Genomic DNA, 24,156 nt, shown 5'->3' with positions numbered 1-24,156 from the left:
AATCCTAAGCAGGCTCCATGCTGTCAGTGCAGAGCCCGTTGCGGGGCTTGATCTCACGAACCGTGAGATCACGACCTGAGCTGAAATCAAGAGCTGGATGCCTAACTGACTGAGCTCCCCAGGCACCCCTAAATTTTTTGAGGTTTAATTTCTAATATGGTAATAGAGATAAATATAACTCATATAAGGAAAAGCTCTCTGGGGATCTCTATAATTTTTAAGAATGCAAAACACATTTTGAAACCAAAAAATTTGAGAACCAATGTTGTCAGTGGTCATTTTTTAAAGCTCTTAGAACGATATTAGCTCAGAACAAACTAGCTATTATTAATAGTATTATATTATTAGTAGTAACTTTAGTAGTAGTATTATACTTTAGGACAATATAATTAGTAGTATTATACTTTGTATTATTGAAGTAAATAATTTAAAGTAGTTTTTCCTCTGTTTGCTCTGGATTAGCGATTATACATAACAAACCTCTCATAAGAATTGTTTTACTTATTTCTGTGCATTGTGTGTTGAGTTTTTAAGTTCTGAAGTTCATTTTCCTGATTAGTTTTTGAAAGTTGGCACCTTGAAAACCATTGAGGCAGATTTTTAATATCATTAATTGGGACCATTTTAATTTTGCCTCATATAAAACATAGAGCGTGATACATTGTGACTTAAGTACATTTTCCTGTTCTGTGTTCAGATTTCAATCAGTAAGACTGATTGAGAACCAAATTTTTGTGTAGATGAGATACAGACAAGGGATAAAATTCAAAAGGTACAAAGAATAGTACAGGCACGTCTTTCTACCTCTAACTCCGGCTATATTTATTTTGTTTTATTTTATTAAAAAAAGTTTTTTTAATGTTTATTTATTTTTGAGAGAGAGAGAGAGAGAGTGAGACAGAGTGTGAGCAGGGGAGGGGCAGAGAGAGAGGGAGACACAGAATCGGAAGCAGGCTCCAGGCTCCGAGCCATCAGCACAGAGCCCGACGCGGGGCCCAAACCACAAACGGTGAGATTGTGACCTGAGCCGAAGTCAGATGCTCAGCCGACTGAACCACCCAAGTGTCCCATGTTTTATTTTATTTTTAAAGTTTATTTAACTATTTTGAGAGAGAGTGAGCAACAGAGAGACAGGAAGAGAGAGAGAGAATCCCAAGCAGGCTCTGCACCATCAGTGCGGAGCCTGAGGAAGGGCTGGAAGTCAACCGTGAGATCATGACCTGAGCTGAAATCCAGAGCCAGACGCTCAACCCGCTGAGCCACCCAGGTGCCCCAGTTCCTCTTATTAAAGCAAGATTGTTACAAGTTTTTTTCCAGAGTCAGTCCATGCAAATACGTGTGTGTGTGTGTGTGTGTTTTAATGTGGTAAGTGTACATAACATGAAATTTAACATTTTAACCATTTTTAAGTACAATTTATTGGCTTTAAGTACATTCACATGCCTGCCATGCATCTCCAGAACCTTATCTTCTCAAACTGGAACTCTGTACCCCTTGAAACAATAACTCCGCACTCCCCCTCTCGCTAGCTCCCGGCGGCCACTCGTCTACTTTCTGTCTCTATGAGCTTGACTGTTCTTGGGATGCCATATAAGCAAAGTCATACAACATTTGCCCTTTTGTGTCTGGTTTATTTCTTCTGGCATACCATCTTTGAGGTTTATCCTTGTGACATGTGTCAGAATTTCATCACGTTTTTTTTTTATTTAAACATTTTTTTAACATTTATTCATTTTTTGAGAGTGAGAGAGACAGAGCATGAGAGGGGGAGGAGCAGAGAGAGAGGGAGACACAGAATCAGAAGCAGGCTCCAGGCTCTGAGTTGTCAGCACAGAGCCCGACGTGGGGCTTGAACCCACAGACTGCGAGATCATGACCTGAGCTGAAGTCGGATGCTCAACCGACTGAGTCACCCAGGCACCCCAAATTTCATAACCTTTTTAAGGCTGAATAATACTCTCCTGTGCATATACACCACGTTTTAGTTATCCATTCCTCTGTTCATAGACATTTGGGTTGTTTCCACCTTTTGGCTTTTTTGCTCAATGTTGCTATGAACATCGCTGAACAAATATTTGTTCAAGTCCCTGCTTTCAGTTCTTTTGGATGAACACCCAGCAGGAGAGTTGCTAGATGATGTAGTAATTCTATGTTTAATATTTTAGGAAACCACCACACCGATTTCCACAACAGCTGCATCATTTTACATTTCTACCAGCAAAGCACAAGGGTTCCAAGTTCTCTATGTCCTTGCCAACATTTGTTATTCTGTTTTTCCTTTTTATCACAATGGGTCTAAAGTGGTATCTTGTGATTTGGATTTGCATTTTCCTAATGATTAATGATGTTGAGCATATCTTCTTGTGCTCATTGGTTATTTGTACCTCTTCTCTGGAGAAATATCCATTTAAGCCCTTTGCCCATTTTTAAATCGTACTGTTTTTGTTTGTGTTTTTTTTGATGTTGAGTTATAGGATGTGTATTTTTTTTTTAAATGTTTGCTTATTTTGAGAGAGAGAGAGCAAGCCAGTGGGGGAGGGGCAAAGAGAGAGGGAGAGAGAGAATCCCAAACAGGCTCCATGCTGTCAGCACAGAGCCCAGAGCTCAATGTGGGGCTTGAACCCATGAACCATGAGATCATGACTTGAGCCAAACAAGAGTCGGAAGCTTAACCGACTGAGCCCCCGGCGTCGCAGGATGTGTATTTTTAATGTAAGTGGTGAGAGACTAAAACTGTTCTGTACTTTGCTTTTTTCACTTATCATATCTTTGTGATTATTCTTATTAGTACGTAAGAGCTTCCTCATTTCGTTGTATGGATGAACCATAATATACTGAATTAATTTCCTATCAGTGGTTATTTGGGTTGTTTCCAGGCTCTTGTTATTTTTTTTTTAAGTGTGTTTATTTATTTTTAATGAGAGAGAGAGAGAGAGACGCAGAGAGAGAGAGAGAGAGACAGCATATGTGCATGCACATGATCAGGGGAGGAGCAGAGAGAGAGAGAGAATCCCAAGCAGGCTTCTCACTGTCAGCATGGAGTCTGATGCAGGGCTCAAACTCATGAATTGTGAAATCCTGATCTGAGCCAAAATCAAGAGTTGGACACTTCACTGACTGAGCCAGCCAGGCATCCTCAGACTCTTGTTATGACAGTCCATGTTGTGGAGAATAGCTTACTTTGCATGTTATTTTGCAAAAGTGAGAATTTTTCTTTAGTTAAATTCTTGAAAATATATTAAAGTGCATGAATATTTTTGCTAGCTGTTGCTATATTGACAATGTATTCTTTCACTTTCTTTAAAACTTTTTTTAATGTTTGTTTATTCTTGAGAGAGAGAGACAGAGTAATAGCAGGGGAGGGGCAGAGAGAGAGAGACAGAATCCGAAGCAGGCTCCAGGTTCCTAGCTGTCAGCACAGGGCCTGACGCAGGGCTCAAGCTCATGAACTGCGAGATCATGACCTGAGCCGGTCGGACACTTAACTGACTGAGCCACTCAGGTGCCCCTTTTTCACTTTATTTTATGAGTATGCCTGTTTCCTTACTCTCTCTTAGACAAAGTTTAATCATCAGACTTTAGGATTTTCGCTAATGTGATACGTAAAGGATAGAAACTCAGTGTTAATTTTCATTTCTCTAATTATGGACCTCTCTCTGTATGTCTAAAAGTGGTTTGTATTTCCTTTTGCTTGAACTGGCAGTTCATGTCCTTTCCCATTTTTTTATTGAAAATTTTTTTTATATATGAAAGATCCTAGCCATAGAGTGTGAACTGTATGCCATCTGTCTTTTGACTATTTTTACTTTCTGGTGTTCAGAAATTAAAAAAAAAAAAAAAGGTAAATTACACACCAGTATGGATTTGGTTTTTGGAAACAAAGTCATCAGAGTAGTCTTCATAGAATAAATTTAAGTTGGCCGGAATGAAGCTAGTATAGTAAAAAATAACATCCCACAAGGAATGCCTTTAAAGTAAAGAAGCTAATTAATTTTTCCATGTAGCTGATGAATTTAATTTGAATGTCATTCAAATCTGAATCACAAACAAATCTAGTTCTTTTGTAATCAGTTTTCTTTCATTTTTGAGTCTAACAGAATAAAGGTATACTACAAGTCAGTAGAGTCAGTTGCTGGCTGTATCATTGAATTTTTTTTTTTTTTTTACTTTATTGTAATATTACTGACTATATTCCCAGTGCTATACCTTTCATCTCTTTGTACGTCTTAATCTCCTTCCTGTTTTATCCACCCTCCCTCCCCACCTCCCTCTGGCAACCAGCAGTTTGTTCTCTGCATTTAAGAATCTGTTTGTGTTTTGTTGGTTGTTCATTTGTTTTGCTTTTTAGATTCCACATGTAAGTGAAATCGTATGGTGTTTATCTTTCTCTGTCTGACTCACCTCACTTGGCATAATACCCTCCAGGTCCATCCATGTTGTTGCAAATGGCAAGATTTCATTCTTTTTTATGGCTAAGAAATGTTCCTGTGTGTGTGTGTGTGTGTGTGTGTGTGTGTGTGTGTGTGTGTGTGTGACATCTTCTCTATCCATTCATCCATTGATGGACACTTGGGCTGCTTCTGTATCTTGGCTATTATAAGTAATGCTGCAATAAATATGGAGATGCATATATCTTTTTGAATTAGTATCTTTGTTTTCTTTGGATAAATACCCAGTAGTGAAATTGCTGGATCATATGGCATTTCTGTTTTTAATTTTTTGAGGAACCTCCATTACTGTTTTCCACAGAGGTTGCACCAATTTACATTCCTACCAACAGTGCATGAGGGTTCTCTTTTATCCACTTCTTTGCCAACACTTGTCATTGTTTTGTCATTTTGAGACTAACTATTATGACAGGTGTGAGGTGATATCTCATCGTGGTTTTGATTTGCATGTCCCTGATGATAAGTGATGTTGGACACCTTTTCATGTGTCTGTTGGCCATCTGGATGTCTTTGGGAAAAGTGTCTATTCAGGTCCTCTGCCTGTTTTAAGTGGATTATCTTTTTTTTTTTTTTTTTTTTTTTTTTTTTGTGGTGTTGAGCTATATAAGTTCTTTATGTATTTTGGATACTAATCCCTCATAGGATATATCATTTGCAAATATCTTCTCCCATTTGGTATGTTGCCTTTCTGTTTTGTTGATGGTTTCCTTCACCATTCAAAAGCTTCTTATTTTGGTGTAGTCCCAGTAGTTAATAAGAATAAACTTTTGTTTTCCTTGCCAGAGGAGACATATCTAGAAGAATGTTAAGGGCAATGTCCAAGAGATTACTGCATGTTTTCCTCTGGGAGTTTTATGGTTTCAGATCTTACATTTAGATCCATTTTGAGGTGTTTTTTTTTTGTTTTGTTTTTTTTTTGTTTGTTTGTTTTAGTGTAGAGTGTAAGAAAGTGGCCCAGTTTCATCTTTTTTGCATGTAGCTGTCTAGTTTTCTGAATGGAATTTATTGAAAAGACTGTCTTTTCTCCATTGTATATTCCTGTCTCTCTATCCTGTCCTATTGATCTCTGTGTTTGTTTTTGTGCCAGTATCATGGTTTTGATTACTATCATTGTTTTTTTTATGTGCCACCCTCTTTTTATTTATTTTCCTCATGCCTGTTTCACTTAAGCCCCGAGAGTGTTAAGAGTAACAAATGAAAAATCATGAATGAATTTTGAAAGGTGTTTAAGATCAGATCAAGTTATATATGTTTTTAACACTCCATTCTAACCAACTCCAGAGTGGTCTGATCCTGGAGAATTTGGTGTGCCAAGATGACAAGGGTCCAATCCTGGAATAAAAGTGCTGGTCGTCCCGCTTCCCAACCACACCCATCTGTGCCATTCCTATGTTTCTGTGCCTTTGCAGAGTGACATTATTGGTATTTGAGACTATTCTGTGTTTACTTTATTCCTGCTTCTTCTGTAGGAGATTTTTTTCTAATATTTTCTTGTTTTCGTAGTCTTTGGGCAAACTTTTTGTAGTCCAGCGGCCCCCCGGGTGTCCTCTTGCTAATGCACCGAGTCTCCTTTTTGGCGTTTCCATCCCAACTCAGCATGAGTCTCTGAGGCACACAACACCCAGTGTTCATCTGTTTCACTGATAAGGAGACTTGAGTTTCTTAAGCAGTTGGCAGGAACTTTGAGTGTATTAGAGCTTGTCTAAAATTCAATAAGAAGTAGGTAATAAGAATCTTTTTGTGATGGATTAGAGATAACTTTTCCTAAGAAGATTGGAGGTACCGTGAATATTATTTCTACTTCTTTGTATTTAATACTATTTTTGAAGATAAGTTGATACAAGATTTCACAATACATTTAATCATGTAGTAAAAAGGGTAGTAAAAAGGGTGAGCAATACAGAGAGATTGCAGGGACAGTTTCCCTAAACAATTATTATCTGAGAAAGCTTGAAACGACTCAAAGAGCTTTGGAGAAACTGCGCAGGTCAGTGGGCCTGTGTTTGTGCGATGGGAAAACACAGTATTAAAGAGGAATGGGATTGTTGGATCCATAATTTTAAAAACTGGGTCTGTTCTTGCATAGTCCACACACGTGAATGAAATGAGTGATGACCTAGACCACGTGGACAGCTTGGATCAATTTCAACAACGAATGTTGCGTCACAAAAATTACAAAAAGAAGCAAACCTGCTAACATACGTAAATGTTAAATATACAAAAGAACAGCAGCATCTGTGGTGTGTGAATACAATGCTGTGCATGGGAACGAGAAATATTATCCTCAGAATGGTGGTTGCATCTGAAGACAGAGGCGGAAGGGATGGAGAGCGGGACTTCAGCTGTTCCTGCCGTGTTTTATTGTTAGCGAAAAAATCGGAAGCAAATGTGGCAAAAGGTTAAATCTTGGTATTGGATGCATGGCTGTTATATTTTTGTGTGTCCTTTTTTCTGTAATATTTCACAATGCATTTCACAATAAAAACGCATATTTGTTTCAAGAGTGGTGTATACCTTGGCTTTTCACCATCTCACTTTCCGGTTGCTTTGTGAAATTTCGGTTTGCTTCTAATAGTCCTTTTGATGAACTGCGATTAAATAATCACTCGAAGTTTTAAAATCTCATCCCAGGGGTGCCTGAGTGGCTCAGTCGTTTAAACGTCCGGCTTTGTCTCAGATCACGATCTCTCAGTTTGTGGCTTTGAGCCCCACATCAGGCTCTGTGCTGACAGCTCGGAGCCTGGAGCCTGCTTTGGATTTTGTGTCTTCCTCTCTGTCTGCCCTCTCGCGCTCGTGCTCTCTCTCTCTCTCTCTCTCTGTCAAAAGTAAACATAAAAAAAAATTCCAAAAATAAAAAATTGGGGCATCTGGGTGGCTCAATCGGTTAAGTGCCTGACTTCGGCTCAGGTCATGATCTCACGGTTTGTGGGTCTGAGCCCTGCCTCGGGCTCTGTAGCTGACAGCTCAGAGCCTGGATCCTGCTTCGGATTCTGTGTCTGTCTCTCTCTCTGCCCCTCCTCCCTCTCATGCTCTCTCTCTCTCTCTCTCTCCCTCTCTCTCTCTCTCTCAAAAAAATTAAGTAAACATGAAAAATAATTTTTTTAATTAAAACAAATTTAAAAATCATCCCAAACCTTACCTCCCAAATAACAGTTGTTAATGTTAGACAAATGTAGCTCTAGACCTCTTTTTATTCATATAATAGGATAAATGGGGAGTTAATAAGAAAGGAAGTAGGAGGAATGGGAAGAAAGGAAAAAGAAAACGTATGGAAGAAAATAATCTAGAATCTAATCTCCATGAGGGCAGGACCTTCTCTGTCTGTTCTGTTCACTGATGTATTTCAGCACCTTGGACTGTGCTTGGCACATAGCAGTTGCCCAATATACATACATTTATTAAATACATGAGGGAAGAGACTAGCCTATAAAAATAAGATCATAATAACCATGCTTTTAAAAAACAAAAAGTATTAATTTAATTTTACTTGAATTAAGAAAGGAAAAAAATAAACTTAAATTGAAGAAGTTGTGGACTCTCAAATATTTGCTGGCCAGGAGAGACATTATTTATTTTCACTTCAGAGAAGATAATGAGGAAAACCTTAAGAGGGTATATGTGTTTTTAAAAAACTACTTATTTCACATACAGAGTGTCAGTTGACTCCCTCCTGTGGAGAATGTGGACGTTAGCACTTTTAAAATTTCTTCCATTTTTTCACCCTCAGTTCCCCAATTTATCTGCGGCATATTATTATGCTTACGCTGACAAGGTACAATATTCATACTTGGTTTTGTGTTAATTTTTTTAGTATATTTTTTCTCTATTTGAATGGAATTACTGCTGACCCCCATTTCCCTTCCCTTCTCATATTTGATTTATTTCTGTGGTCTGGGTTCTCTTGTCAGTTTCTTTTGCAAAAAGGGCTCTTGGGTATTTTTGCAAGTTCTTTAATGTTTATTTTTTAAAATGTTTAGAGAGAGAGAGAGCATGAGGTGGGGAGGGACAGACACGGGGAGGGGGGCAGGGGGGAGACAGAAGATCTGAAGCAGACTCTGCGGTGACAGCAGAGAGCTCCATGCAGGGCTCGAACTCTTGAGTCACAAGATCATGACCTGAGCTGAAGTTGGACGCTTAACCAACTGAGCGACCCAGGAGCCCCAGTTCTTTCATGTTTCAAATGTTTGCCTTATAGTCAAATACTTTGTACTTGAATGACATCTTAAAAGTTTATACCGTCATTGTTAAAAATGGCTTTAAGACAAACACCTTGGGATGTATAGCTGTATCATAATTTAATGTATCTCCTAATTTTGGAAACTTGGGTTGCTCATAATATGATGCTATTGTTGTGTCAGGGCTAAAATTATTGACGTGGAATTGTTCAAAGACTGTAGCCCTTTCCTGGAATGCCAAAAAGTAAATCCTGGAAGCCCGAGATCTTCTTTCTTACCTTTTCTGAAGAGGAAGACTTTGTTTTTTTTCTTGTTGGGAGATAAGGTGTCTCAATCTGCATAATTAAATTCTGATATTAGAATGGCAAGGGCCCGGGGGGATGAATAAAAAGTTGCTATGGTCTGGGGCGCCTGGGTGGCTCCGTCGGTTAAGCATCTGACTTCAGCTCAGGTCATGATCTCATGGTTTGTGGGTTTGAGCCCTGCGTCGGGCTCTGCGCTGACAGCTCGGAGCCTGGAGCCTGGAGCCTGCTTCAGATTCTGTGTCTCCCTCTCTCTCTGCCCCTCCACAACTGGTGCTCTCTCTCTTTCTCTGTCTTTCAAAAATAAATAAATGTTAAAAAAAAAAAATAGGAAAAAAAAAAAGAAACGGCTATGGTCTGAATCCCCCTATATCATATGTTGAAATCCTAACCCCCAGTGTGATAGTATTGGGAGTTGGCCTTTGAGAGATATTAGGTCATCAGGGTGGAGCCCTTGTGGGTGAGATTAACACGCTCACGAAAGAGACCAGGGAGCTAGCCCATCCCTTCTACCAAGTAAGTTTACAGCAAAAAAGACGCTATCTAGGGAGCAGGTTCTCACCACACCAAGTCTGCCTGCCCCAGGACCTTGGACTTGCCAGCCTCCAGAACTATGAGAAATAAATGTTTGTTGTTTATAAGCACTCAGTTGATGGCATTTTGTTTTGGCAGCCAGAACAGACTAAGAAGGCCACCCTCACTGTGACTGAAGAGGAGTTTGCCAAAGATTCAAAGATGTTAAGGGGGAAGAAAGATTTGAGAGAGAATAGTGGATCTTGGTGACAGGGTGTGAAGGGAGTAATCAGGAAGGGGGATTGAGATGAAAGATACATTTTTAAAATAATATATTTCCATGGCTCAAAATTCAAAGAGAACAACAGTCCAGAGAAAAGTCTGGCTAACTCCCTTCCACCAGCCGTCCAGGACCCCTCCAAAGTATTAGTGACAATTAGAGCTAATTTCTTGGGATCACTCCAGAAATATCCTATGGTACGTATACAAGGCTATGCATGTATGTTGTCTTATTACCCCCCTTTTCACTCAAATGGTTGTGCACTTTCATAGGACGGTACAGTTCCCTTGGGATGGGACCAAGCCCGTGATGAAGTTGATTTTTGTGGCCTGTCAGTAGCATTCAGGAGTCCAGAATGGACGTAGCTTTCCAGTTTACTCTTAGTCTAAGTACACACATGTGCTAAGTTTTAGTCTATTGGATGGCATCAGAAAGGTGGGGGGGGGGGTCCTAGATGTCCTAGTAAACCATACCCCAGGCTTCATAGATGGGAGTTGATTAATAGAATACCACGTGACAGACGTATAGCTCTTAGATTGGGACTATCCTGTCCAGGGCACTTAATTTGCTGTTGTGATAAAGAACACCCTTTTCCTGTCTTTGGTAACTTTGGAGGCTGACTTTGGTTGACTCTGGATTATAGATATCTGTCTGTCGTATTTATTGTATTGTCTAGATCAGATGTGATTTTTTTCTTACAATTTTTTTTTAAATGTTTATTTTTGAGAACGAGTGAGCAGGGAAGGGGCAGTGAGAGTGGGGGACAGAGGACCCAAAGCAGGCTCCAGGCTCCGCGCTGACAGCACAGAGCCCAACGCGGGACTCGAACTCACGAACCGGGAAATCATGACGCGAGCCGAAGTCGGAGGCTCAACCGACTGAGCCACCCAGGAGCCCCAGATCAGGTGTGAATTTTGTTCACCTTAAAAATCAGGAGCTGGGGGCTGAGGATTGGTGGTCTTGGGGAGTGTACTTCCTGGGGCCTCTGGGTGTGTACCCTCTGTGGCTTCCAGCTTCATAGTCCTGCAGCCTCAACCTGTTCTCCTTCACATAGGAACTAAAATACGATAAGAGAAAAATAAAATAAAATAGTGATGGAGCGGGGCTCTGATGACAGACAGTGTCCTAGCGTTTCTGTTGGGGCCTGTGGAGAGATGCCGTATTTGGTTGTGTAGCCGTATTTGGTTGTGTAGCCGTCTCTGGTGAAGGCAGCCGTGCCTCGCAAGGCGGGTCTAGGGGCACAAAGCGCCACTCCCTACACATGAGGGACCTCTCACCGGGACTATGGATTACTCCCTATCCGGTAGAGCTCCCCCCCAACCCTGATGAGGTGGTAGAAACCTAAAATTGGGCCATTTCAACCCAATTCCAGGCCAGGAGTCCTCCCTGGTAATGCTAGCGATTTCCTGCCATGGTGCTTGACTGGTAGAGACCGGGCAGGCTAATTGTATTCCTGCCTTCCTGAGCACACAGCTAAGCTAGACTTCCCACCCTACTGGGAAGGTGGCGGGAGGCTCGGAAGTGCAGTCTAGGTAGACCGCCTGGCTGGGTTGCGGCCAGTGGAATGTACCGGAAGTTCTGCCTGATCTTTAAAAACCTCCCGTGCGTGGCCCTTCGTGTTTTCTCTCCTTCTGGCTTGATGTGTGCAATAGAGTGACATTGGAAGCCATGCGTTGAAGGTGATGGAGCCACAAGGTGGAAGCAGCAGCGTCCCTGAACGATTCTTTGGGGTAAAGCCGTTCTTCGATCAAGAAAACTCATTTTGGCTTTGGTATAAGCCACCTCCATAAGCGTTGTGTTAAGCCCCTGGATGGTGGAGTTGGTTGTAGGGGTGACTGTTATCCTCACAGAGTTGCCTTATGGAACTTTCTCCACAGGAACCCAAGGAAGGATTTGGGGCGCCTAGGTATCTTAGGGAGCTGTGTCCGAGGCTGAAGTTGGTTGAAGAGGCTGATGGGAAATAGAGGAAGAGCCCCCATTGTTTTGCTACCGCCGTCAGGCGTGACGTGAAAAATGTCCTCCTTCGCGACTTACCCTGCAAATCGCAGGCTGTGGCGATCAGATACATCTGTGGTTGCGTAAGAAAGTCTGGGAGTTGTTTGAAATGGCCCCAGATTGAGTGGGGAGGGGAGAGGAGCGAGAAGGGCAGGAGGCGATCAGTAGCCAGTGGTTCCGTATTGTACACAGGGCCAGTGACTCGGTGTCCACCACGGTCAGTTGTGGCGGTGGGATTCCGTGTTCGACAAATTCTGGATGGAGGGAGTGGTGGAAACTTCATCCGTTTCATCTGTAGAGATAGTAAGAGGTGTCTAAATCTGTCCTTTCCCTGGGGGAGGTGAGAGAGACAGGACTGTGCCGGGTGCTATTCAAGTGGCTGTGAAAGGAGATTGGGTTACATTAGCAGGGTCCCAAGGAGCATGGGAATTCATTGTTTGTGTCTTTGCAGGACTCAGAAACGAGCGTTTGGAAGTGTCACTGCATAATGCAGTGATGAAACCAGGCCAGGAGCCAGGCTGCAAGTGCTGTAATTCAAGTCAGCTTCTGGTTAATTTAAAGGCACGGTGGCTACCCCAGCTCCTGACCTGTAGCCTTCTTCGGTTTCATTTTCTGAATTACTGAGAAGTGATACCCAAATGTCTATTTTTTTTCCCCCTGAAAAGTACCAGTGCGTTTTGTGATAGTTTCCAGCCTTTCCCTGAGAGCTCATTTTGGCCATCTTTCCTTTGCTCTCCCAACTCTAAAAGTATTTTTCCTTCTAACTAAGGGCTTCTATTTCTCGTCTCTCCTATGTTTAAGAACTTACTGAAGGGGCGCCTGGGTGGCTCAGTCGGTTGAGCGTCCAACTTCGGCTCGGGTCATGATCTCACTGTCCGTGAGTTCGAGCCCTGCGTCGGGCTCTGTGCTGACAGCTCGGAGCCTGGAGCCTGGAGCCTGCTTCGGATTCTGTGTCTCCCTCTCTCTCTGCCCCTCCCCTGCTCATGCTCTGTCTCTCTCTGTCTCAAAAATAAATAAAACCTTAAAAAAATTTTTTTAAATAAATAAAATAAAAATTTACTGAAGACAAAATGTATTTAACATTTGGACTCTGCAATGTGTACAGCATTGTCTTTGGTCCATATACAGTGTCACTAATATTTTTCCTTTTTTAAAATGTTTTATTTTCTTTTTGACAGAGCGCAAGCGGAGGAGGGGCAGAGAGAGAGGGAGACAGAGGATCCAAAGCGGGCTCTGCTCTGACAGCAGCGAGCCCTATGTGGGGCTTGAACTCACAAATTGTGAGCTCATACCTGAGCTGAAGTTGGACAGTCAACCAACTGAGCCACCCAGGTGCCCCTACAGTGTCAGTCCTATTAGCAGTCCTATGACCAGAGGTACTGGTTTGTGGAGTTGTTAGGAAATAAATATTATAAAGGTGGATTTCGGCCATTCAGTGAATGGTCTTAATTGTGCCCTACGGAGCCTGGATTTTGTTATGTAGGCAGCAGAAGTCCATAAATGCAGAGAGGTAACAGATTTGGGCTTTTAGAAAAAGAACTTGAGGATGGTAGATAGGTTGACATGTGGACTAGATCAGTGGTTTCTAGCTCTGGGTGCGCTAGACCTAGAATTACCTGGGAGCTTCTTAAAAAAAAAAAAAAAAAAAAAAAAAAAAAAAAAAAAAAGCCCACACAGTGAAATGAGCAAAGACTTGAACAGGAACTTGAAGAACGTGGCATACATTCTTTCAGTAATAGGTACAAACAAGGATATGGGGCAAAAGGAATTCCCAAACCCGGCTCCCAGGAATCTTAACTAGAGCTTGGGGGAAAAATGGCTAACAGTGTGTGTGTGTGTCTGTGTGTGTGTGTGTGTGTGTATGTGGTGGTGGCCTTTACAGAGCCGCCCCATAACCCAGATAGCCCAGGACTGCATACAGAAGAGCAGCATAGAGCTGACCTCGAGGGCTCTCCTACCTCACAAGACCCTTGGCTCTCCGGAACCCATAGCCTGATGCCAGGCAGAAACATGGAGGCCAGCACAGGAGCAGACATGGAGAGAATGAGGGCCTAGCCACACAGTCTCAAGTAATGAGCCCTTTGGATAAGTAACCTTTCCTTGGATTCACCCTGATCTCTATGTTGTGCTGAGTAATCTTTTCCCTGAGGCAGTGAACGTGGAATGTGCTAGCCGCCTTGGTTGGGGGAAGGGTGCCTTGAGTTGGATGGAAAGGCTTCAGTGTCATTCCAAAATATCCCACTCTAAAGATGCCTTTCCTATAAACCAAAACACAAATAGCGAACAACAAAAAACATTTCTACCCAATAAACCCCCAGCTAATGCCCTATCCTTGTCTTTCTCTTCACAGCTAAGAATCTTAATGAGAAAAAGGGTTTGCTTTCATTGATAACCTTCATCCTGTTCATTCTTCATGTACACTTTGTAATTTGACTTCTATCCCCAAACCCATTCCCATTCAAACGGTGTCTCCTGAGGTCACTGGTTGTCTCTTCCCTTGTTTTCCCCAAGTTCACCTATTGTTTTTATCCAACACCTCCGATTCTTCCTTCTGAGCTCCTTTTAGGTCCATCCCCATCCCTCTTTTCCCTGTAGGTCCTTTTCTGGAAAATCTCATCCCTATCCAAGTCTGGGGCTCAACCTGGAAAAATTGTTAAGAGCCTGTAACAACTCTTAGGTCAAAGGGGAAATTTTAGGACAATGACATCAAAAACGTCTGGAAAGTAACTATAATGGAAATGAGATAGGAAAATGGAAATGACATTAGAATCCATGAGGTACAACCAAATAAGAATCATGAGGTACAACCATGAATGCCTAGATCAAGGAAAATAAAAGCATAAGAAAATGGATAGAATATATGACTCAAAAAGCTGGAGGAAAAGTGCAAAATGAGAGAAAGCAGAAGGGAGGGCTTGGTGACGATAAAGCATGATGGGGCTGGAAAAGGGAAATGGTAGGAACTAATGAATAAAATGAAGGGCTGGTTCTTTGTAAAAGGTTAAAATAAGAAAAGTCCCTGGCAGTTTTTTGTTTGTTTGTTTGTTTTGAGAAAGCACAAAAAGGCACAAATGTCTGGGCTGAAATAACAATCGAAATGGGAAATTTAAAGATATCATGAGAGTCGTTTGTACAACTCTATGCAAGCAAATCTGAAAATCTAGCTGTAAAGGGCAACTTTCTAGTAGAATATCGTTTGTTGGAACTTGTATACCTGGTTTGGACACACTTAACTATTGTTAAGCTGGCAGTACTCCCCAAATCGATCAACTGATTCAATATAATCCCTATCAAAATCCCAGCTGCCTTTCACGTTTTTTTTTCAGTAATCAACAAGCTGGTCCTAAAGTTTATATGGAATTGCCTCCCAAAAATAAATAAACATTAAAAAATAAAATAAAAAAAATAGGGGCACCTGGGTGGCTCAATCGGTTGAGCGTATGACTTCAGCTCAAGTCATGATCTCGTGGTTCGTGAGTTCGAGCCCCGCATCAGGCTCTGTGCTGACAGCTCAGAGCCTGGAGCCTGCTTCAGATTCTGTCTCTCTCTCTCTCTCTTTCTCTCTCTCTCCCTAACCCACTCACATTCTGTCTCTGTCTCTCTCAAAAATAAATAAACATTAAAATTTTTTTTTTAAGTTTATATGGAATTGCAAGGGACTTAGAATAGCCACAGATAATCTCAAAAAAGAAGAACAAAGTTGAACTCACCCTTCCCAATTTCAAAATTTACACAAAGCTACAGTAATCAAGACCTGTGATACTGACATAATGGCGTGAGGCTACACATGTACATCAGTGGAATGGAGTTGAGGGTTGGGGAATGAATCTTTACATTTATGGTCAATTGATCTTCTGCAAAGTTGGCAAGTCAATCCAATGGAGAAAGAATAGTCTTTGCAACAAATGGTGCTGGGACAACTGGATATTTCCATGCAAATAAGTGAAGTTTGGACCCTTGCCACGTACCATATATAAGAAATAACTCAAAGTAGATAAGAGACCTACACTGAGGACCTGAAACTGTAAAACTCTAGAAGAAAACATAGGTGTTAAGTCTTTGTGACCCAGGATGGGGCGGTGGCTTCTTAGATATGACACACAAAGCAAAGCAACAGAAGGAGGAAGATAAGTACATTGGACTAAATCAAAATTAGAAACTTTAGCGCTTCAATGGATACCATAATGAAAACAAAAAGTCTGCCACGGAAGGGGAGAAAATATGTGCAAATCATGTATCAGCATCCAGAATGTGCACAGAACTCTTACAACTCAATAATAAAAATACAAATAACCCAATGAAAAAGTGGGTAAAGGATTCGAATACACATTTCTCCAAAGAACATATTTAATGGCCAATACGCACGTGAAAATATGCCACACATCATTCGTTGTTAAGGGGGAATACAAATCAAAACCGTAAAGAAATACTACTTCAGATCCACTAGGATGGCTATTAATTCCCCTTCATGTAAAATAACGAATGTCAGTGAGGATGTGGAGAAATTAGAACCCCCATACTCTGCTGGTGGGAACGTGAAATGGTGCAGCCACGTCAGGGAACTTTTGTCGTTCCCCAAGAAGGTAAACACAGTTACCGTAGGACCCAGGCATTTCATCCCTAGGCATATACCCAAGAGAAATGAAAAAAACACGTTCACAGAAAAGCTTGCACATGAATGTTAACAGCAGCATTACTCCTAATAGCCAAAAAGGAGAAACTCAGCTGTCCATCAAGCGATGAATGGATGAACAAAACGTGGTGGGTCCACACAATGGAATATTCTTCACCCACAACAAGGAATGAAGTACCGATACATGTGACAATGTGGGTTTCCCCGGGAGACATTACGCCAAGTGAAAGACAACTTGGGTAGTAGATAGTGATCACGAGGAGGTGAGGGGAGAGGGAATGAGAAGGGACCGCTGGCAGGTATGGGATCCTCTCTGGGAAATGGTCTAGGATTAGATAGTGGTAATGGCTGCTTACCATTGTGAATTTACTAAAAGCCACGTTCCAAAAAGTTAATGGACAAAAAAAAGTGAAGCAAAACAAATTAACAAAAAATGGCACCCAGTAAAGGTAAAAAATCTAAACATACCAATTTCTGTAGAATCAATAGGCAAGTTTTCAAAGCGCTCTCTCACCAAAAGGCTTCAATCCACATGCTTTCACGGGAGAATTCCATCCAACCTGAAAAACACTTTTGTACCAATGGTACTTAATTTCTTCCAGAAAATAAGAAAAGAAGGAAAACTTCCAAATTCTTTTTCTGAAGTAAGTATAATACTGATAGCAAAAACTTAATGAAAAATTCCTAGAGAACAATCTTATGAATATCTATACAAAGAGTATAAGGGAAATGCTAAGCAATGAAATGCACAATAAGGCAAAATGGGATTTATTCCAGGAGTGAAAGAATAGTATTATGTTCGGAAGTGTATTCATACATTTCATTATTTTTTAAAGTTTATTTATTTTGAGAGAGAGAGAGAGAGAGAGGCAGGCATGGGAGGGGCAGAGAGAAAGGGAGAGAGAGAGAATCCCAAATAGGTTCTGCACCATCAGCCTGATGCGGGGCTTGAACTCATGAACCATGAGATCGTGACCCGAGCTGAAACCAAGAGACAGACGCTTAACCGACTGAGCCACCCAGGCACCCCTACATTTAATGATATTAATAGGTCTGAGAGGAAATATCACAGGATCATCTCTACAGACACATAAGAGGCATTGGGCAGAATTCTGCATGCTCATAATTTTAAAGATTCAATATGTCGGAGTTCCGCAGAGAAACAGAACAGGACATGTCTGTATCATCTATACCTACGTCTATATCTGTATATCTATATTTGTGTGTAGAGCGGGGTGGGGGCGGGGAGGAGATTCATTACAGGTATTGGCTCATGTAATTACGGAGACCAGGAAGTCCTGTGACTATTGTATGTAAGTTAGAGAGTCAGGAAGGTCAGTGATGTGATTCCGTCTGAGTCCAAAGGCCAAGCAGCAAGAGCACCAGTGTCCAAGGGCGGGAGAGAGGGATATCTCAGTTCAAGGAAATATAGCAAATAGGCCCTTTTTCTGCCCTTTCTGCCTTCTCTTTCTACTCAGGCTCCCGACAGATTAGATGATGTCCGCCTACATTGGTGAGGGCAATCTTCTGTACTCAGTCTACCATTCAAATGCTAATCTCTTGGAGACAACCTTACAGACACAACCCAGAAATAATATTTTGCCGGCTATATGGGCATCCCTTAAGCCCAATCAGGTTGACACCTAAAATCACACTCAGTAAAGTCGATCCAGAAATCCGTGTATCGTAACATGAAATCTGTGTATCTCAGCCTAAAATCCAGTTTCTTTCTTAACGAGGGAGCACAATCAACATTTCTGTTAAGTCAGGAACAAAAACAAGAATATCCATATCTGCCATTATTATTTAACATTAGAGGCTTTAGCCAGCGCAATTAGGCAAGTTGTAATGGAAACATAAATATTGGACACGAAATGGTAGAAGGTGGGAAAGATAGAAGAGAGAAGAACTGTCTCTATTTGAGTCTATCTTTTCCTCACCTATTGGGGAAGTCACCCGTATCATAAATGAACTCTCTGTGAATATTTCTGGATTTTCTCTTCTATTTCATTGTCTGTTATGCCACACTCCATTCATTGTAAAGGACTTGTAATGTTTTACTATCAAATAAAGCTAAACTTTATTATGAAATATCTAGAAATTATGAACTATCTAGAAAACCCGAGAGAACCAGTGGAAAAACTACTATGGGAAAAAAAAAAACTCCAATAAAGCAGTAGGAAATCAAACCAATACACAAAACTCCAGAGCCTTCAACTATACAACGACCAGTTAGGTGATACCATGGAAGATAAGACCCATCTACAAGAGCAACAAAAAAGCTGAAGTTTAGAGACATAACAAAAAAAAATTAGAAATGCTACCTTTGGAAAACCTGAAAGATCTAAAAATAGACTTGAACAAATGGAAAGACGTACCATGTGTTTTGGATAGGAAGACTTGCACTCCTAAAGGTGAGTTCAACTTACAAATTCAACACAGCCACAGTTGAAATACCAATAGAACTTTTCTGGAGCTATGCAAGTGAATTTCATGTTCACATGGAAAACAAATAAGCAAGAGTAGCCAAGAAATTGCTGATAAAGAAAAGAATGGAGGTGAGTTTAGCTTTATTTGATAGTAAAACATTACAAGTCTTTTACAACGAGTGGAGTGTGGCATAACAGACAATGAAATAGAACAGGAAATCCGGAAATATTCATACAGAGAGTTCATTTATGATACGGGTGACTTCTCCAATAGGTGGGGAAAAGGTAGACTCAACAACTATATAATAGCCATTCGAAACAGTATGAAATTAGATCTGTACTTCAAGTTGTATACCAAGATAAAGTCTATATGCAACAAAAATCCAAGCATAAAATGGAAGATCTTTTTAAGTGTTAAAAAAATGTATAGGTGAATTCCTTTATGAACTTGGAATTCTAAAGTGAAAAGATTGACATGCTCAGCCACAGCAGAAAAAAATTTCAAGAAAAAAAAATTTTAAAAATCAAGAGATAAACGACCGAGAAAATGTTACGTTGCAAATGGCTAATATCTCCGAGGTATGAAAGTGGTACCTCTTTAAAAACATCTGATTTTTAAAAGAAATCTCCAGTTTTTAACCACAGAGAAAAAGGCATGTTATTATTTTAAAATAACTTTTCCAGGATCCGACACACAATCCTTGCACTTAGTTGTCTAGTGTCTTCAGTCCTGCAACCTGTGACAGTTTCCCCGCCTTTCTTGTTACTTTTGAAAAGTCCTGCTCAGTGATTTTGTAGAATGCTCCTCAGTTTGGGCTTGTCAGACGCTTTCTCCCCCCCGCACAGATCGAGGTAATGCGTTTTTTGGCAGGAATACCAGGGAGTGATTTTGTATTCTTCTCAGAGCATCACGGCAGCGGGTACTTGATGTGGCCGTGTCATTGCTGGTGATGCTCACCTTGTTCGCTTGCTTGAGGAAGTGTCTGCTAGGTTTACCACCGTGAAGTTATTATTTTTCCCTTTGGAACTCATAAATATCTTGGGGGGGGAGAGACTTCAAAATATCCTTTCTCTTCAAACTTTGCCCACTAATTTTCACATTCATTGATTGAATTGACGTGTAACAAATGATTACCATCACATTTGCCGAATGGTGTCTCAGTGTTATTTTTTAAAAAGGAAACTCTAGGACAGTGAGCTTTTTGTCTGTTTTGTTTGGACGGCGAGCAACCATTTGGTCAGTGTTCATCTTGGGATCATTTAGATCTTTCACAGCAGTGGAAGATGTTTTAGTTAATTAATCTAATAAAGGTTTATTAAGCCCTTGTTACAACCAAAACATCTATGAGAGATATGCAAAAGGCGCTGTGGTTCTGTTCCACTTCCGGGTCTTTTTCTCTACCACTATTTTTCACCTCAAATCGCATTAGCCACCGTGATTGGTTCTAAGAAAATGTTATTGCGGAGACTCCTGAGAGACAGAATCTCAGGAATCAGAGAATGGAACCAGCTTCCAATTTTGCTCCATACTAGTTACGTTCCTGTAGGGTGAGTCCTTATTTTTAAAATGGGGATTATAATATGGATTGAGGGGTGCCCGGATGGCTCAGTTGGTTGGGCGTCCAGCTCTTGATCTGCTCAGGTCCCGATCTCATGGTTCATGGATTTGAGCCCCGTGTTGGGCTCTGCACTGATAGCGTGGAGCCTGCTTGGGATTCTCCCATCTCTCTCTGTTCTTCCCCCACCGACATGAGCATGCTCTCTCAAATAAGTAAACTTAAAAAAAAAAATCCCATAATATAGATTGGTGGGAGAATTAGATGAATGAATAAATATGAAAGTTCTCTTTGATTGAAAGGTATTTTTCAAACTGTAAAGTGTTCTACAAATTCATGTACTATTTAACAGATATATACTGAGTCCTTGTTATGTGTGAGATCCTTCGAGGTATTGGGATGTAGCAGGGAGGGGCCTCTGCCCACACGGAGCTTACATTTTAGAGGAAGAGACAGAATATATAAGTAACAAGATTTCAGTAAAAAGTGCTATAAATATAGTACATAAAACAGGGTGATGTTACGAAATGCTCTAGGGAAGGTAAAAGAGGGTGATGTGTTAGCAAATGAGGGGTTAGTGAGGTGGGGTGAAACGGAAACAGTGTAGATCTCTGTCAGGGAAAATTTCTCTGGAGGTCATTTTCGAGTTAAGATCTTTAAGATTCGAGGGGCTTCTGGGTGGCTCTCGGTTGAGCATCCGACTTTGTCTCATGTCGTGATCTCACTGTTCATGAGTTTGAGCCCCACATCCGGCTTGCTGCTGTCAGTGCAGAGCCTGCTTCTGATCCTCTGTCCCCCTCTCTCTCCGCTCCTCCCCTACTCTCTCTTTCTCCGTCTCTCTCAAAAATAAAAATAAACATTAAAAAAAGGATATTTAAGATTCGAAGGAGCCAGCCATGTGAAAAACTGGGGGAGGGCAAATTAAAAGGTCCTCCGAAGGGGCAGGGGTCTAGTGTGTTAGAGAAAAACAGAGGACGGTGTGGCTGTGAGGCAGGCAGCTGGAGACCAGGGTGTGAGACCTGTCAGGGGGTGGCCAGGCCCCAATTATGCTGAGCCCTCACAGGCATTATCAGTGCAGTGGGAAGCTCCTGGGGATTTTAAGCAGGAGAACTGCGTGGTATAATTTTCATCTTTATTTATTTATTAAAAATTTTTAATGTTTATTTTTGAGAGAGAGAGAGAGAGAGAGAGAGGTAGAGCATGAGTGGAGGAGGGGCAGAGAGAGAGGAGACAGAATCCGAAGCAGGCGCCGGGCTCTGAACTGTCCGCACAGAGCCCGATGCGGGGCTCGAACTCATGAACGGTGAGATCGTGACCTGAGCCAGAGTCGGACGCTTAACCGACTCAGCCACCCAGGTGCCCCTAATTTTCATTTTTAAAAGATTGTTCTGGTTGCTGAGAGAGTGGATGGAGGTGGCTGGTGAGAGCAGAGGCGGTGGCTAGATGAGGGCGACGGCCGTGGTCCCGGCAAGAGATGGCGGCCAGAAAAGGGTGGTTGGAGCGTAATAGTCGTTATCGTTATTGTCAGGGGCCAAGATGAGTCCCCCCAGCCAGAAGTCACATCCTCGATGCCCAGCATCTCAGAATGTAACCTTATTTGGAGATAATCACCTCTCTAAAGAGGTGAAGGAGATAAAATGAGTGCATGAGGGCAGGCCCAAATCTGACCGAGTCAGAAGAAGAAATTTGGGCCCACCGAGACACGAGGGATGCACGCACGCAAGAAGACAGTGTGAGGACACGGGGAGAAGGTGGCCGTCCACAAGCCGGGGAGAGAGGCCTCAGAAGAAACCCGCCGTGCCGCCGTCTTGATCCTGGGCTTCCTGCCTCTAGAGCTGTGAGCAAATAAAACACCTGGGGGGTGCTTAAGCCCCCCAGGCGTGGTGTTCTGTTATGGCCACCCCAGCCGGCTAATGCACTGAGGATAATAATGACAGAGGTGGTGATCCTTGTCTATCTGGTTCATGACAGTAACCACAGCACCCACGGTAAAAACAGAGGTGCCGTTGAGTCATTTATTATCTAGACCGTCCAATATTTGGTAGAGGTTTTTTTCTGTGATACACAGGGGACCCCGAGTCCTTCACTTGGGGGCTGGAACCTCTAGCACATAGGACTATACGAGAAATAATACTGTAACCGGTTAGAGCCCAGAGGTTTTTGGAAAGCACATTTTAGCAGTGGGAAAACGATCCTCACTTGACTAGAGGGGCCTCTGGAAAAGTAAGCCTTTTTTTTTTTTTTTTTTTTTAATAGAGCAGTTGTGCTGAATAAGGAGGTTTAGCCATTATTTCGGTTTCATTTCACGGCTTTGCAAAAGAAGATCAATCTGTGAAAGACGCCCAGTGCGAGGGCAGGGTCTTCCTTCTACCGGCTGTTCTACCGAGAACAGTCCCTGGCACACAGTCGTGTTTGGCAAATATTTACGAAGTAAATGGAAATCATTTTCGAATCCCGCTCTGTTCCTTCTTAGAAATTTTTGAATCGCTTTCCGCATTCTCTTATACGTCGCCGAATATCCGCTATTCCGTACAGGAGGTAAAATATTTTGCTTATCTTTTGTCCCTTAGCATTGTGTCAATTGTCCCGAACGGGGTCTTCACTTTGAACGATTTTGACCTTAGCCTGCCCTTACGCGGAAGACTCGCCAAGGGCCTAGCTCCGTGGCACTGGCTCCACCTTGTGTCAGGAACGTGGTACTGCACCCACTGGACGCCTGCCAGGACCAGCCAGGCCCTGGTCACACAGGCTGTGTATAACCTAAACGGTGCCACTTTTGGGCAACGTTCCTGTGACTCGTATGTTCTGAAACGATTTTGTCCCCACGTCTACGCATTATATATAGTGCAAGTACAGAAACAAATTCGTAGTATTTAACCATAAAGGCTTCTGGAGTTGGTTCCTACTTCTTATCGACACACACAGCAATGTCTCCTCTGCCAAAGCGGATGAAATGGCCCTGCAGATTTTTAAAGACTTTATGTGAATGTTGATTTTCATTTTCTTGGAAAATGCTGCCAAAAGTCAGGGGTCCTCGATTAAGAAAAAGGAAAACCCCACGAAATTGATTTAAAAGAAAGAAAAACATTTTCCAAAGGAAAAACAGATTTTTTTTTTTTTTTTACAATAAACATACCGAATTTCTGTTTCAGAAACACGGTCGAACACTCAGTGAGGGGGCCCTCGTTCGTTCAGAGGATGAACCTGTCTAGAAACATCGGGTCCAGTGCTGACTCACAGAGATGATGGTTAGGTTTCCAGGAACCCTGCAAGGGCTGCTACACACTCATTTTGGAACAAGTCAATTACACAAACTTACAAGGAAATTATATTGAAAAAAACAAAGGTGCTCCCTGGGGTGGCACTGACACCCAGTTTGGAAAGGCGCAGAGATTAGCACGGCCCCTGCATGAGGGCGTCACCCAGACTTGTGAAGCCCTGTGTACTTTTCCAGGCTGTTCTTATAAAATGCGAAAATGAAGGTGCTTATTAACAACGAAAAGGTAATAAAGACTCAAAAGTGGCCACTTCCTAATTGCAGTACCATCACATTTGACTCTTACTTACGCTTTTTTTTTTTTTCCCATTTCAAGTTAGTTAGCATACGGTGTAGTATTGGTTTCAGGAGTAGAACCCAGTGATTGATGGCTCACATACAACACCCAGTGCTCATCCCAACAAGTGCCCTCCTTAAGGCCCATCCCCCCACCCACCTCCCCTCCAGCATCTCCCAGTTTGTTCTCTGTATTTAGGAGTCTCGGATGGTTTGCCTCCCTGTCTGTTTTTATCTTATTTTTTCCTGCCCTTGCCCTATGTTCATCTGTT

The 24,156-nt window shown here is 41.8% G+C and overlaps 1 protein-coding gene and 1 long non-coding RNA gene across 3 annotated transcripts in view; one reads left to right on the top strand and one right to left on the bottom strand.

Moving 5' to 3' along the window:
* Positions 1 to 24,156, top strand: part of EFCAB2 (EF-hand calcium binding domain 2) — a 130,499-nt gene that overhangs the window by 67,839 nt on the left and 38,504 nt on the right. The gene's annotated exons all lie outside the window — the stretch shown is intronic.
* LOC122235749 overlaps positions 10,561 to 24,156 on the bottom strand; it is a 37,762-nt gene continuing 24,166 nt past the window's right edge. The window contains exon 5 of the long non-coding RNA XR_006213781.1: positions 10,561 to 10,775. This is a non-coding gene — a long non-coding RNA (uncharacterized LOC122235749). The remainder of the gene's footprint in view (positions 10,776 to 24,156) is intronic.

Source organism: Panthera tigris, chromosome F3 (genome assembly GCF_018350195.1).
Source record: "Panthera tigris isolate Pti1 chromosome F3, P.tigris_Pti1_mat1.1, whole genome shotgun sequence".
NCBI lineage: Eukaryota > Metazoa > Chordata > Mammalia > Carnivora > Felidae > Panthera > Panthera tigris.
Note: the sequence above shows the minus strand (reverse complement) of the source record. Positions and strands in the feature narration are given on the sequence as shown.